Genomic DNA, 14834 nt, shown 5'->3' on the forward strand with positions numbered 1-14834 from the left:
CCTGAATGAATGTTAACCTGTTTATGGGCTCTGCTAAAAACCTTTCCCAGAAAACCATTCTTGGTCATTCTAGAATACAGAGGGGTGGGTGATAGAAGAACTAAATTATCATACTAATATAGAATATAGTAGTAATTATTTTAACTAGTAAATTTTTCCTGAACACTTTTTGTCTATAATCACATTTAATACTCAGCATATATTAGGACTATTCTTTCATTACACCGTGCTTTCCTACCCAATTGAGTTGCAATTTTCTTGAATTCCGAAGCCAGTTTTCTGAACTCATCATGGATTTGATGTCAGATATACCTTTTTGACCTGGTTCTGTCACTAACTGACAAGACGTGTTATTTAACCACTCTGAAACATGCCCCACTTCCAGATCTGGAAGTGGAGATGTATTCTTTCAAAATTTTAGGCTCTGTGGAAAGTTGCCAATAACAGTAAATGAAAACAATATCTGAATGGTCAGCAAGAGAGGTGGGAGTGGATGCTGGGGACACAATCTTTATCTTCAATACACCCTCCATGATGAGGACACATACGTACAAAATCACGTATGTGGGTTAACCTCCTTCTTTCCATGCACTTCTATACAAAGTAATTTTTTTTTTTTGAGACAGAGTTTCACTATGTCACTCTCAGTAGAGTGTCGTAGCGTCACAGCTCACAGCAACCTCAAACTCCTGGGCTTAAGCGATTCTCTTGCTTCTGCCTCCCAAGTAGCTGGGACTACAGGCGCCTGCCACAACGCCCAGTTATTTTTTTGTTGCAGTTGTCATTGTTGTTTGGCTGGCCTGGGCTGAGCTTGAACCCACCAGCCTCTGTGCGTGTGGCTGGCACTGTAACCACTGTGCTATGGGCGCTGAGCCTATACAAAATAATTTTTTTCTCACATGCAGTAAATCAGTATTTGAGAAAGAAGATTTTACGATTGAATCTCTGTTCTAGGCTAAATGAGTTTCCCCTCGGTTAATCCATTATCTGCATACCTGTTTCTCTGAGCCATCTTCCCCAACAAGATTTCAAAATTCCTTCAGTTTTAATGCTCTAGAAACATCACTTCTTGTTTAAAAGAATGTTTGAGGCTCCTTCCTGTAGTCCTAGCACTTTGGAAGGCCCAGGCAGGAGGACAGCTTGACGTCAGGAGCTCAAGACCAGCCTGAGTAACAAGACCCTTTCTCTACCAAAAATAGACAAAAATTATCCAGATGTGGTGGTGCATGCCTATCGTCCTAGCTACTCAGGAGACAGAGACAAGAGGATCAAAGAAGCCCTGTAGAGGAATGGACACCATGCTCGCAAAGGACAGTTACTGATTCTTATCACATTAAAAGGAAATGCTGAGAACACGACAGTCTCCTCGCAAGCCTCGAGACGTTTTGTGACTTAGGGGTAATCCCCCAAGTAACTCAGTGTTCCGGACTGAGATAAGATCGGTCACTCACTAGCAAGCATGTGTTAAACATGGATGCTTAGTACTTCTTCATGGGGGTTGTGGGGAAAGCACACATGAGGAAAACACGTGGCAATCCTTAGGCATGCAGCCCTCATATGCAAGGACCTTAACTCTCCACACCTGTTGTGTATAACCTTAATAAATAGCTGTTATGGAGGGGGCTCTGGGCTAGCCTGCGCTTAAGGTTAGCTGGCCTCCTGCAAGCTTGTATTTCTAATCCGTGTCACGCCTGGTTCCTTCATGCAGGGACTGAGACCAGGGCCTTAGGGGTTGAGACAAAGCCCAGAAGTTTGAGACTGCAGTGAGCTATGATCACACCACCACACTTTTACCTGGGGTGATGAAGGGAGATTCCGACTCAAAAAAAAAAAAAGTTCTAGGCACTCTTTTAAATTGCTGGCAGAAATGTAAACATACAATCTTTTTGGAGGGAAATTTGGCAACATCTAACAAAACAACACATTTATTAACTTTTTGATTCAGCAATCCTACTTCCAGAACTTTACCTTGAAGTCACACTTCCGACTCTGCAAAAACATACGTGCATGAAAATCACATTGCAGCATTGTTTGTAATTGTAAAATCGTGGAAATGGCCTAAATGCTCATATATAGGAGAGGGATTTAAAAACTACCCTCCTGCAACAAAAGGGAGCATTATGCAGCTATAACAAAGAATGAAGATGATCTCGTATGCATTTACATGGAGTGATTTCCAGGATATAAAGTTAACTGAAAAAAACGAAGTGGAAAGGAGTATCCACAGTTTGTTGGCTTTCATGTAACAAGTAGAGGAAATAAGAAGATACATACACAGGTTTCTGTTTATTTGGGGGGAAAAACACAGAAAGAATCACTTTAAAAAAATGAGATTGGCCAGGCGCGGTGGCTCACGCCTGTAACCCCAGCACTGTGAGAGGCTGAGGCGGGAGGATTGCTTGAGCTCAGGAGTTCGAGGCTTGTCTGAGCGAGAGTGAGACCCCAACTCATGAAAAAAATGGGAAAACCCAGCCGGGCGCCGCGGCAAGCGCCTGTAATCCCAGCGGCTTCGGAGGCTGAGGCAGCAGGATGCCCACAGCCGGAGTCTGAGTTGCAGTGAGCTACGATGCCATTGCCCTCTGCTCAGGGCAGAGGGTAGAACTCTGTCTCGACAAAAAAAAAAAAATGAGATTGTTTACAGTAGATAGAAATTTGTTGGAAAAAAATGGGGGGTGAAAATAGGGTAAAAGGGATGGCTGAGAGACATTTCTCTAAGTGTGACTTTTTTTGGATAGTTCTGCCTTTTAGAACCAGGTGAATGTTTCACATCCTAAAAACAAAACCAGCAGACGGGAGACAGACAGAAACAGAAACAAAGCAATTGCCACAACCTGGAAAGGCGGGGGAGGGAACTAACAGTAACTTTGGAACATAGGGGTTTGCTCTATTTTCTAAAACTACAAAGACAAAGAGACTGTCAGCAAGAGAGGTCAACAAATATACCTCGGTAGGCAGATTTATTTACTCACGGTAGTATGTGTTAGCACGTCTGTAACTACTTTTTTTCTTTAATAATCTACAATTGAGCAAATAGGTAAACATTTTGTAGATAATGAAAACCAGATTTCTGACTATAAGAGAAGGGAACTACAAGTAAAGAAAGAGTAAGGCTAGAATGAACCCTGCCTTGCTGGCTTATAAGTTGGGGTATCCTGGGCGGAGATGGGAGAATCAGTTGAGCCCAGGAGTGTGGGGCTGCAGTGAGCTGACGGGGGCCCCTGTACTCTAATGCAGAGATAGAGTAGGACCCTGTCTCTGGAAAAAAAAAAGAGAGAGAGAGAGACAAGAAAAGGAAAAGAAGACAATTGCTATTTGGCAATACCACAGTAATTCTTTGGAAGAGGAGATGAGATCAAGAATCATCAACTGACACTAAAATTAGTAAAAGTATGAATAGAGACAATACAGTCTAAAGTAGCTCCTCACAAAATACTTAATTACCAAGAAAAGAAGAGATTCACCCTGGAGAAAACTGCTAAACATCACTTTAACCAAGTGATCAAAGTTAACATAAGCAGTAACGGGAAAAATAGATACCATGTACCTCGTAATATATGATAGCAGCCATTTATTGAAGGTCACCTGTATTTCAGACCTATACCTAGTGTTCTCCACATGATTTCTAACCTTTCTCTACAAGGTACGACAAGGTACCGACATCAGTGTAGTGAGGACACTGAGGCTCAGAAAACTTTAATCCTGATACAGTCTCACTGCTAGTAAGAACCCTACCTGACTGTAAAGCCTGGGTCTTCCTAACATGTTAAGCTGCTTCCAGATGATGCCAAGGATCCTTTTACAACCCTAGATTCCATGACTCTTTAATATTAAGAGGCAAGAAGCTAAGAGGAATTGACATGTCCATTAAGATGCTAATAATTAATAACCTGGACTTTTTCATTCCCTTATCCTATGGGAATTAAACCACAGCCAAACGAGTATCAGCTAAATGAGCATCCCCTTACCCTAAAGTCATGCTCATCTCAACCTCTCCTTCTTCTTGTTCTTCTTCTCTTCTCTTCTCTTTTTCTCTGAGACACTCTGTCTCCCAGGCAGGTGTCCAATGGTGGGATTATAACTCACTGCAATCTCAAACTCCTGGCCTCAGGAGACCCTCCCTCCTCAGAGTCCCAAGTAGCTGGGACAACAGGCACAGTGCCACGATGCCAGGCTACTAATTTTTAATGTTTGTGGAGATGGGGGCCTCGTTATGTTGCTTAGGTGGGTCTTTAACTCCTGACCTCAAGTGATCCTCCATTTCAGTCTCCCAAAATGCTGGAATTACAGGCGTACATCAAGCCCAGCCCTCCTTCTTTTTATTTTTTTTATGTACTGCAGGCTTAGTTAATTGTACTTTCTAGTTTGTGACAGGCTATCTACTCCTGCAAGGTCTTGATCTTATTTATTTTTTATTCTTTTTATTTTCCATCTTTAAAAAATGTATTTTAATTTCAAAATACTAAGGGATTACAAGTGTTTTTTTCTTTTTCTGTTTCTTGTCTTTCTTTCTTTCTTTTTTTTAGAGACAGAGTCTCACTTTCTCACTGTTTGTCACAGCTCACAGCAACCTCACACTCTTAGGCTCAAGCCATTCTCTTGCCTCCGCCTCCCAGGTAACTGGGACTACAAGTGCCCGCCACAATGCCTGGCTATTTTTAGAGACAAGGTCTTGCTCTGGCTCAGTCTGGTCTCAAACCTGTGAACTCAGGGCCACCTGCCTCGGTCTCCCAGAGTGTGCTAGGATTACAGGCATGAGTCACCACGCCTGGCCTACAAGTGTTTTTGTTACGTGGGTGGATTACATAATGCTGAAGTCAGGGATTTAAGTCTTCCCATCACCAGAATGGTGTTCATTGTACCCGATAGGGAAGTTTTCATCCTCACCTCATAACCCCTTCTTGGTTTTCAATGTCTTTTATATCTCCTCTCTGCCCAAGTGTGTACCTATCATTTAGTTCCCAATTACTTGTGAGAACATGTTGTGGTTTTCATTCCTAAGATACTTAGAATAATGGTCTCTGGTTCCACCCATGTTGCTGCAAATGACATTATTTCATTCTTTTTATGGCTGAGTAGCACCCTATTGCATGTGTGCTATACACTTTTTATCCACTCATCTATTGATGGACTCTTAGATTAAGTCCAAATATTTGCAGTTGTGAATTGTGCTGCTATAAACATTCAGTCCAAGCGTCATTTTGATATAGTAACTTATTTTCCTTTGGGTAGATACGTAATAGTGGGGTTACTGGATCAAACGGTAGGTCTACCTTTATTTCTTTGAGATCTCCAGAGAGGTGGCATTAGTTTGCAATCCACCAACAGTGTGTAAGCATTCCTTTAACACCACATCTGCGCCAGCATCTATTTTTCTTTTCTTTTTGAGATAGTCTCACTATGTCGACCTCGGTAGAGTGCTGTGGCATCACAGCTCACAGCAACCTCAAACTTTTGGGCTCAGGCGATTCCCTTGCCTCAGCCTCCCGAGTAGCTGGGACTACTGACACCCGCCACAATACCTGGCTATTGTTTTGTTCAGTTGTTATTGTTGTTTAGCAGGCCGGCACCATAACCACTGTGCTATGGGCAATGAGCGTGTTCTCTTAGTTTTTAATAATGGCTCTTCTGACAGGAGTAAGGTGGTATCACATTGTGGTTTCAATTTGCATTCCTCCAATTAGTGGTGGTGAGCACTTTTTCATAGACTTGTGGCCATTTGTCTATCTTCTTCTGAAAAAACTCTCCTCGGGTCTTCTGTCTGCTTTTTTGCTGGGGTTGTTTGTTGTTTTCATGTTGATTTGTTTGTGTTCTTTGTAGATTCTAGATATTAGTCTTTTCTTGGATATATAGTTTGCGAGTTATTTTCTCCCATTCTGTAAGTTGTCTATTTACTCTGTTAATTATTTCCTTTGCTGAGCAGAAGCTTTTTAATTTAATTAAATCTGCTTAATTTATTTTATTTCATTTTATTATTTTTATTATTATTATTATTTTATTTTATTTTTTTTTGCAGTTTTGGCCGGGGCTAGGTTTGGACCTGCCACCTCTGGCATATGAGGCAAGCGCCCTACTCCTTTGAGCCACAGGTGCCACCCAATTTTATTATTATTATTTTTTTTTTTTTGAGACAGAGCCTCAAGCTGTCCCCCTGTGTAGAGTGCTGTGGCATCACAGCTCACAGCAACCTTTAACTCCTGGGCTCAAGCGATTCTCTTGCCTCAGCCTCCCAAGTAGCTGGAACTATAGGCACCCGCCACAACACCCGGCTATTTTTTTTTTTTGGTTGTAGTTGTCATTGTTGTTTGCCAGGCCCGGGCTGGATTTGAACCTGCCAGCTCTGGTGTATGTGGCTGGCGCCTTAGCTGCTTGAGCTACAGGCACTGAGCCTGATTAACTTATTTTTTTGTTGTTCTGTATTTGTCTATGCTACTGGCACAAAAATAGAAACATAAACCAATGGACAGAATAGAGAACCCAGAAATAAAGCAATATAGCTATGACCAACACATTTTGACAAAGCAAACAAAAACATACAAGGGTTGACAATTAAGTTCATGAACTCATCCTAGAAAAAGTGCTACATAGCTCATACTGACTATCACTACAGTCACCTTTGAAGTGCCCCCTTCAGCCATCTGGTGACTGTAATGATATTCAGCAATGAGGTATGTATCATTTTTTTTCTAGGATGAGTCTGAGAACTTAATTGTGAGACCTTTGTACAGCAATCAATAGCTCTAATGGCCATTCCAGAAAAAGAGTTCCAAAACTGCTCTGATGGGGGAACTAGGCACTGGTATTGGTGCATAGCTTCCCAAGAGGAGGACCTCAGAGGTGATCGCAGTGACATTCAGCAATGAAGTCGGTAGCACTTTTTCTAGGATGAATTCATGAGTTCATGAACTTAATTGTCCAATCTTGTACAATAGAAAAAGGATACCCTATTTAATAAATGGTGCTGGGGTGTGGGTGTGGTGGCTCATGCCTGTAATCCCAGCACTCTGGGAGGTTGAGGTGGGTGGATTTCTTGAGCTCAGGAGTTCGAGACCATCCTGAGCAAGAGCAAGACCCATCTACTAAAAACTAGAAAAATCAGCAGGAAGTGGTGGCATGTGCTTGTAGTCCCAGCTGCTTGGGTGGCAGAGGCAAGAGCATCATTTGAGCCCAAGAATTTAAAGTTGCTGGGAGTTATTACCCGACAGCACTCTACCCAGGGTGACAGAGTGAGACTCTGCCTCAAAACAAACAAACAAATAAATAAACAGTGCTGGGAAAACTGGATCGCCAAAGGCATAAGAATAAACCAGGATCACTATCTCTCACCAGATAGAAAAATTAATTCAAGATGGATTAAAAACTTAAATCTAAGGTAGGAAACCATAAAAATTCAAGAATAAAATAGGAAAAAGTAGGCAAAGAATTTGTGTCTGAGACTGCAAAAGCAAATATTTTACTATTTTTAAGAAACAGAGTCTTACTTTGTCACCCAGGCTGAAGTGCAGTGTCATTGTAATAGTTCATTGCAGCCTCTAACTCCTGGGCTCAAGCCATCTCTTGCCTGAGCCTCTGAGACACCATGCTCAGCTATTTATTTACTTGTTTCTTTTTAGTCCTATCTCTTACTCCCAATCTCATTTCTGCATAAGCAAGTACTCTAATGTATTTTAAACTTTCACCTGCAAGTGTTAAGTTCCTTGCAAAAGAAGAAGTTTTGTTTTGGGCGGCGCCTGTGGCTCGTCGGTAAGGCGCTGGCCCCATACACCGAGGGTGGCGGATTCAAACCCGGCCCCAGCCAAACTGCAACCAAAAAATAGCCGGGCGTTGTGGCGGGCACCTGTAGTCCTAGCTACTCGGGAGGCTGAGGCAAGAGAATCGCTTAAGCCCAGGAGTTGGAGGTTGCTGTGAGCTATGTGAGGCCATGGCACTCTACCGAGGGCCATAAAGTGAGACTCTGTCGCTACAAAAAAAAAAAAAGTTCTGTTTTGATTATGTACTTACTCATAATTTTCATAAAGAATTGTGATCATCCTATGTGCCGGCTGGCATCTTATACTCTTAAATTCATTTCTTTTTCTGGGGGGACAGAGTCTCACTATGTTGCCCTTAGTAGAGTACTGTGGAATCACAGCTCACAGCAACCTCTAACTCTTGGGCTTAAGTGATTCTCATGCCTCAGCCTCCCGAGTAGCTGGGACTACAGGTGCCTGGTACAATACCCGGCTATTATTTGGTTGCAGTTGTCATTGTTGCTTAGCTACCCCAGGCTGGGTTCAAACCTGCCAGCCTTGGTGTACATGGCTGGCGCCGTATCCACTGTGCTACGGGTACCGAGCCTCTTATGGATCTTTCGTATGGATTTTTCTGCAGTATGTATTCTGGAATGAGGTGGTTGGTTCATAAAGTAAACACATGTGTAACTTGACTAAGTCCTGCCAGGTTGCTGTGCAGGCTGGTGGACAAATTCCCTCTTTCCCCACATTCCCATCTGTTACCATCAACCTATTGTATGATTTTATTTACTTGAGATGTTCAGAGTAGTTTAATATAGAGACAGAAAGAAGATTAGTAGTTGCCTAGGGATGGAGGGGATGGAAGTGTTGAAGGTGATGACTAGCGGGTACAGGGTTTCTTTTTAGGGTGATAAAAATGTTTTAAAATCTATTCTGGTGATGGATTAACAACTCTATGAATAACAAAAACCACTAAATTATACAACTTAAATGATTGAATTATATAGTATGCAGATTATATCTCAGTAAAGCTGTTTGTAAAAGGCAATGAGATTTTTGACTTAGAAAAATGGGAGTTGGTGGTGGCGCCCGTAGCTCAGTTGGCAGGGCTCTGGCCACATACACTGAGGCTGGTGGGTTCAAACCGAGCCTGGGCCAGCTAAACATCAATGACAACTGCAGCCAAAAAATAGGCGGGTGTTGTGGCGGGCAGGAGAATCACATGGGCCCAGGAGTTTGAGGTTGCTGTGAGCTGTAATGCCATAGCACTCTACTGAGGGTGACATAGTGAAACTGTCTCAAAAAAAATTTTTTTTTCAAAGGAAGATCTAATAAAACTATATAGTCTAAATTTGAATAATCATTTTAATGTAGTAGTTCTCAACTTTTTGGGTCCAGAACCCTGTATACTCTTAAAAATTATTAAGGACTCCAAGGGGTTTTTGTTTATATCAAGCGATAGTCACTGTATTTTAATTAAACTGAGAAATTAAGTGTTTATTCAGCTAATTATATGTCAACATAATAAACACATCTTATTAAAAACACTATTTTGTCAAGTAAAAATATTAGAAAAATAGAATTGTTTTATATTTTTTGCAAATCTCTTTAATGGTTGGACTAATTAAACAATTGGCTGGAATTTCGTATGTGCTTCTCAATCAACCTGCTGTGATAGCAACACAATACAAATGCCAACACACGCACAAAAGAAAATCACACATTAGTGTTTTTATGAATATAGTTTTGATCTTGTGAGCCCCTGTAAAAGGCCTTGGGGACCCCCAGAGGTCTGTAGGTAATATTTTGAGAATTATTAGTTTAGTGTTCACTGCAACTACATTGTTCCTAATAACAGGACCTTTGACTAAATTTCACATTTCATTTTAATAGAATCATTAAATAATTACATTTGAAAATATATGCACAGACGTCTAGGTACAGGAGCAAAGATTAAATAATAAAGCCTGTGGGGCAGCGTGGGTAGGGCAGCGGCCCCATATACTGAGGGTGGCGGGTTCAAACCCGGCCCCTGGCCAAACTGCAACAACAATAAAAATAGCTGGGCGTTGTGGTGGGCGCCTGTAGTCCCAGCTACTCAGGAGACTGAGGCAAGAGAATCGCCTAAGCCCAGGAGTTGGAGGTTGCTGTGAGGTGTGATGCCAGAGCGCTCTACCAAGGGCGATAAAGTGAGACTCTGTTTCTAAAAAAATAAATAAATAAAAATAAAAGAAAGCCTCTGCCTCAAAACTAAACATTGGCTTTTGCTCTATGAAAACACAGTAGCCAGGCGGCGCCTGTAGCTCAAGGAGTAGGGCGCCGATCCCATATGCCGGAGGTGCAGGGTTCAAACCCAGCCACGGCCAAAAACCACAAAAAAAAAAACAAAAAAAACCACCACAGTAGCCATTTTAATAACAGAGAGGAAGGGCCAGCAGGGAAGCCTTACACTGATGACTCCAAGCACAGAGCATGTTACGCTTCTACCCTAACACAGGCACAGTGTGGGCAGTGACAGTACTGAGAAGCCCACAGGAAGACAGAACACGCTCTCAGTGGTCTGGGGGCTGTGTGAGCAGCTGAGAGGGCATCAGGAAAGAGGCGGATCTCAGTCCAGGCCATCAGGATGTCAGTAACAAGGAAGCAGGGACAGCAGCAGCGTCAGCTCACGGTAACCCTGAGGACATCACAACAGGGTCTGAAAGAATCCATATTCCTGCAACAGATGATACGGCCAAGTACAGAACTCGAGTATTAAATAGAGTTCATGTTGAATGCATGGATATGGAAAATTATCTTATAAAAGCTGATGAATATCAGGGGAAAAAATTCTTGGTATAAATAAGGAAATAAGCGGATATACCTTGTTCTAAAGAGCTATATATATATAAATATATATGTGTGTGTGTGTGTGTGTGTGTGTGTGTGTGTGTGTGTGTGTGTGCTCCTGAGTAGCTGGGACTGCAGGTGAGCACCACAATACTTGGCTGATTTTTCTATTTTTAGTAGAGACGGAGTCTCACTCTTGCTCAGGCTGGTCTCAAACTCCTGATCTCAAGCCATCTCCCTGCCTCAGCGTCCCAATGTGACAGGATGACAGACATGGGCCACCACGCCCAGCTGAGAGCCATCTATATTAACAAAGAGAGGTGAGCTGGTGCTTTCTGACAAAAACATGTGCATCTGTTATAGGAATACACATCCTAGAGAAGATGGTGGAGGCAGGCTTCTGGGAAAGCAGAAATAGGGAAGAAAGGTTACTGCAGGGAGAACAGACACTGACTGCCCGACCACAGGGAGAAAATGAGCTGTGTTTTCCCAGAATGAGATGCAAAGCCAGCACAGAAAACATAAAGAGGATTGAACTGTCTGTTCATTGATAGAGACCTCATTCTGTTGAAATCAGAGCATCAGATACAACCTTTACTTGCTTTTTTTTTTTTTTTTTGAAATTAACAAAATTGCTAAAAAGAGGCTTGGCACCCATAACTCAGTGAGTAGGGCACCAACCACATACACCTAGGCTAGCAGATTCCAGGCGGCCTTGGCCTTCTGAACAACAATGACAACTGTAACCAAAAAAATAGCCGGGTATTGTGATGGGTGCCTGTAGTCCCAGCTACTTGGGAGGCTGAGGCAAGAGAATCACTTAAGCCCAAAAGTTGGAGGTTGCTGTGAGCTGTGACACCACAGCACTCTACTGAGGGTGATAGAGTGAGACTCTGTCTCAAAAAAAAAAAAAAATGCTGAAAAGAATGTTAAAGGAGAGGAACTGCTATGTAAAAATTCTGAGTGGCAGCGGAAGATGACTGTGTAATCTTAGAGGAAACACGGGGTCCAGTCAGATATATTCTAGCCCTAAGAATAGCAGAATTTCAGAGAAAAAAAAATACCTAAAACCATGTGGGTAGATAATTTAAAAGAGAATAGGGCCAAAAGAAAATAATTCTCTAAGAATGCATAAGTCCCTTATACCACAGACATGATATATTTTCATTAAACCAAGCATTTGATAGTTTGCAAATAAGATGGAAAAATGAGAGCTGGCTGACAAAACATAATTGTTTTTCTTTCTTTCTTTTTTTATTTATTTATTTTTTTCTTTTTCTTTTTTTTATTAAATCATAACTGTGTACATTGATATGTCCTGGGGCATCATACACTAGCTTCATATACCGTTTGACACATTTTCATCACCCTGATCAACACAGCCTTCCTGGCCTTCTCCCAGTTACTGTGCCAAGACATCTACATTCCACATCTACTGAGTTTCACATGTACCCCTGTAAGATGCACCGCAGGTGTAATCCCACCAATCAAAACATAATTGTTACTGTCAAATCTTTATTTCTAAAAGGTTTCAAAGAGTACATGCAATATTCTTAGACCCCTCAATGCCTTGCTCTAAGAAGCCATCCGTCAGAAATACCGGCACACATACATGAACAAGTTGTGCAAAGAGGGTACTGATGCTTGTAATAGACAAGTCCAGCAATCGAATGTCTGTAAACAGAGCTCAGCCCGGTGGAACACGGCAGTCACTGGAAGGTAGAGCTGTATATGGATAAGAAAAAGATACGGACAAATACTGTTCAGTGAAAAAGCAAGCGGCAGACATGGTGTGGTAGGAGGGTGGGAGATCTGTAACCTCAGCAGGTTTGACCACAGGGAAACCCTCTTGGGGCTGGACGGAGGGCAGCACTGCGTGGCTTCCAGGACAAAAACCAGCACCACTGAAGGCTGTGATGGGGAAAGAAAGTGAGTCCGGCAGTGTCTCATCCCGGAGCCACAAGGATGAGATCCCCTGAATCTAGCCACAGCTTTCAGTTACAGAAGCCAAGCCAACTTGAGTTTGCTCCTTTTTTACTTGTAGCAAAAACAAACAAAAACAAAACCTACAAAACCAACACACACGCAAACCCACTATGTTGTCCTTGCCCTTTTTGTTTGGCTGCCGTGTTTTAGTGTGACCTGGTCTGCAGGTAGAGAAAGGATGTGGCTCCTCAGGGGCTTCAAGGCTCTTTCTTTCACATCTGGCTGCTCAAGGACAGGCGTTCAGGTCAGGGCTTGGACTCCTGCTGTATCTGGGAGTCCGAGCTCTGCTGTCCTAACTCTTAACTCCCAACCCACTCCTTTCAGCTGTTTCCCAGGGAGCTGCTAAGTACTGGCCATCTAGCTTTTAAAACGTATGTGTGCCTTCTGCTTTCAGCTCTGACATACAGGGATCTCAGTCATCACTCCTGTCCTTAAACAAGAAAAAAGTTGCACCAATTGAAAATCAGAGGCAGCACCTGTGGCTCAAGGAGTAGGGCGCTGGTCCCATATGCCGGAGGTGGCGGGTTCAAACCCAGCCCCGGCCAAAAACCACAAAAAAAAAAGAAAAGAAAAGAAAATTAGAGACTTCTACAGCCATGAGAGAACCAATGTCTCAGGGGGAAGTGCCAGCCAGAAGTCTGGAGGGACAGGGCAATCTGGAGACTGGCAGTTCTGCTCACCCGATCAGAAGCTGGTAGAACCAGCAGGAACTTCCAAACAGTATTTTTTTTTTTTTTTGTAGTTTTGGTCAGGGCCGGGCTTGAACCCACCACCTCCAGTATATGGGGCTGGCACCCTACTCTTTGAGCCAGGGGCACCGCCCCCCCCCCCCCAGTCATTTTGACTGGCATTGGCAGGAGAGTGAGAAACTCCAAGGGCTACAGTCTTAGAGGACTCCACACCCTTCTGGGTGTTAGCTCCAGAATCTTACCAAATTCTCACAGTCAGGAGCTGAGAAAGAGTTTCTGGCAGGGGAGTGGAAAGTAACAATGGTGAATGTGCCCAGAGTGTGCTCCATGCCAGACGGCTACACGCCAGCCCTGGGAGGGCATCTCCCAACTCCAGCCCCCTCGGGCTTTCCTGGCTCACTAAGTGGGGCTAGAAGCAGAGAAACACTGGGAATGTTACAGCCTGGGGACACAGCCCCACCGAAAGACAAAGGTTTAATCATAAGATTATAGAAAGTTCCCCACTGCCCACACTTTATCACCACATCTATAGGCTCTAGGATAACAACAGTGGATACAGATGGAAAGCTGTAAGAAATGAACCTTTAGAGGGAGTCTCTATGGAAGCTCAAAGGCAGCAGGGAAGACAAAAACAAGGCCAGTGAAGGAAGTTCAAGACTCGTGACCTGTGCTAGAGCAAGCATTAAACACAGCCATTCTTAGCCAGATCAACATAAAATCTCACACTTCGGGCCTGCCTATCCCTTTTCCTGCCACTCAGTACATTGTGCCTAGCAATAAAAAATTACAAGGCATTCGAAAAGACAAGAAAAAAAGCAATGAGGTTAGAAGATCCCACAAATGAACACGACGAGGAGAGAATCCAACTAAATTATGATGTATAAAACAACCTCATGCTTGGTGTGGGAGGACAAGGCATTGCCCCCAGTAACTCTGGAAATGAGTGATGTTTACTAAAGGCAAATGCTGCTTAGCACTTAAGTACCGTAGTGTAGTTAATAAAGTAGTTTCCTGTTGGGATATGAATGAACAGTTGTGGCACTACTCTGTGTGTATACTGGAATGGGACAATAAAGTAAACGGATGGTGGATGGCGGGAGCCAGGTTTCTCACTGTTAGGGTGGAAATTTATACCTAAGCAAGGGGAGGAACCAGAACGATCAATATGGTACTGGATTAGAGGGGGATGGATTAGTAAGAACTCATGTTTAGCCTAATATAGATACAGATGGTAACACATGTAAATGTTTACAGATACTAATCTGTGCATATATGTAGGTAAGTACACTCACATGTACTTCTCTGTCAACTGAGGTGTCTCAGAAGAAATTATACCATATTAGCAAGGGGCATTTTCCTACATAAGGAACCAAAGTTCCTTAGAGAAATGGGTGATTCTAAGACTGGGGCAGGAAATAAACAAACCGAGTCTGGAGCAAGCATCTTGTAATGTAAAAGAGAGCTAAAAAACAAACAAACAAACAAAAAAACCAAGAACAAGGCTCGGCACCTGTAGCTCAAGTAGCTAAGGTGCCAGCCACATACATTGGAGTTGGCAGGTTCAAATCCAGCCCAGGCCTGCCAAACAACAATGACAACT

This window comes from Nycticebus coucang, chromosome 11 (genome assembly GCF_027406575.1).
Source record: "Nycticebus coucang isolate mNycCou1 chromosome 11, mNycCou1.pri, whole genome shotgun sequence".
Lineage (NCBI taxonomy): Eukaryota > Metazoa > Chordata > Mammalia > Primates > Lorisidae > Nycticebus > Nycticebus coucang.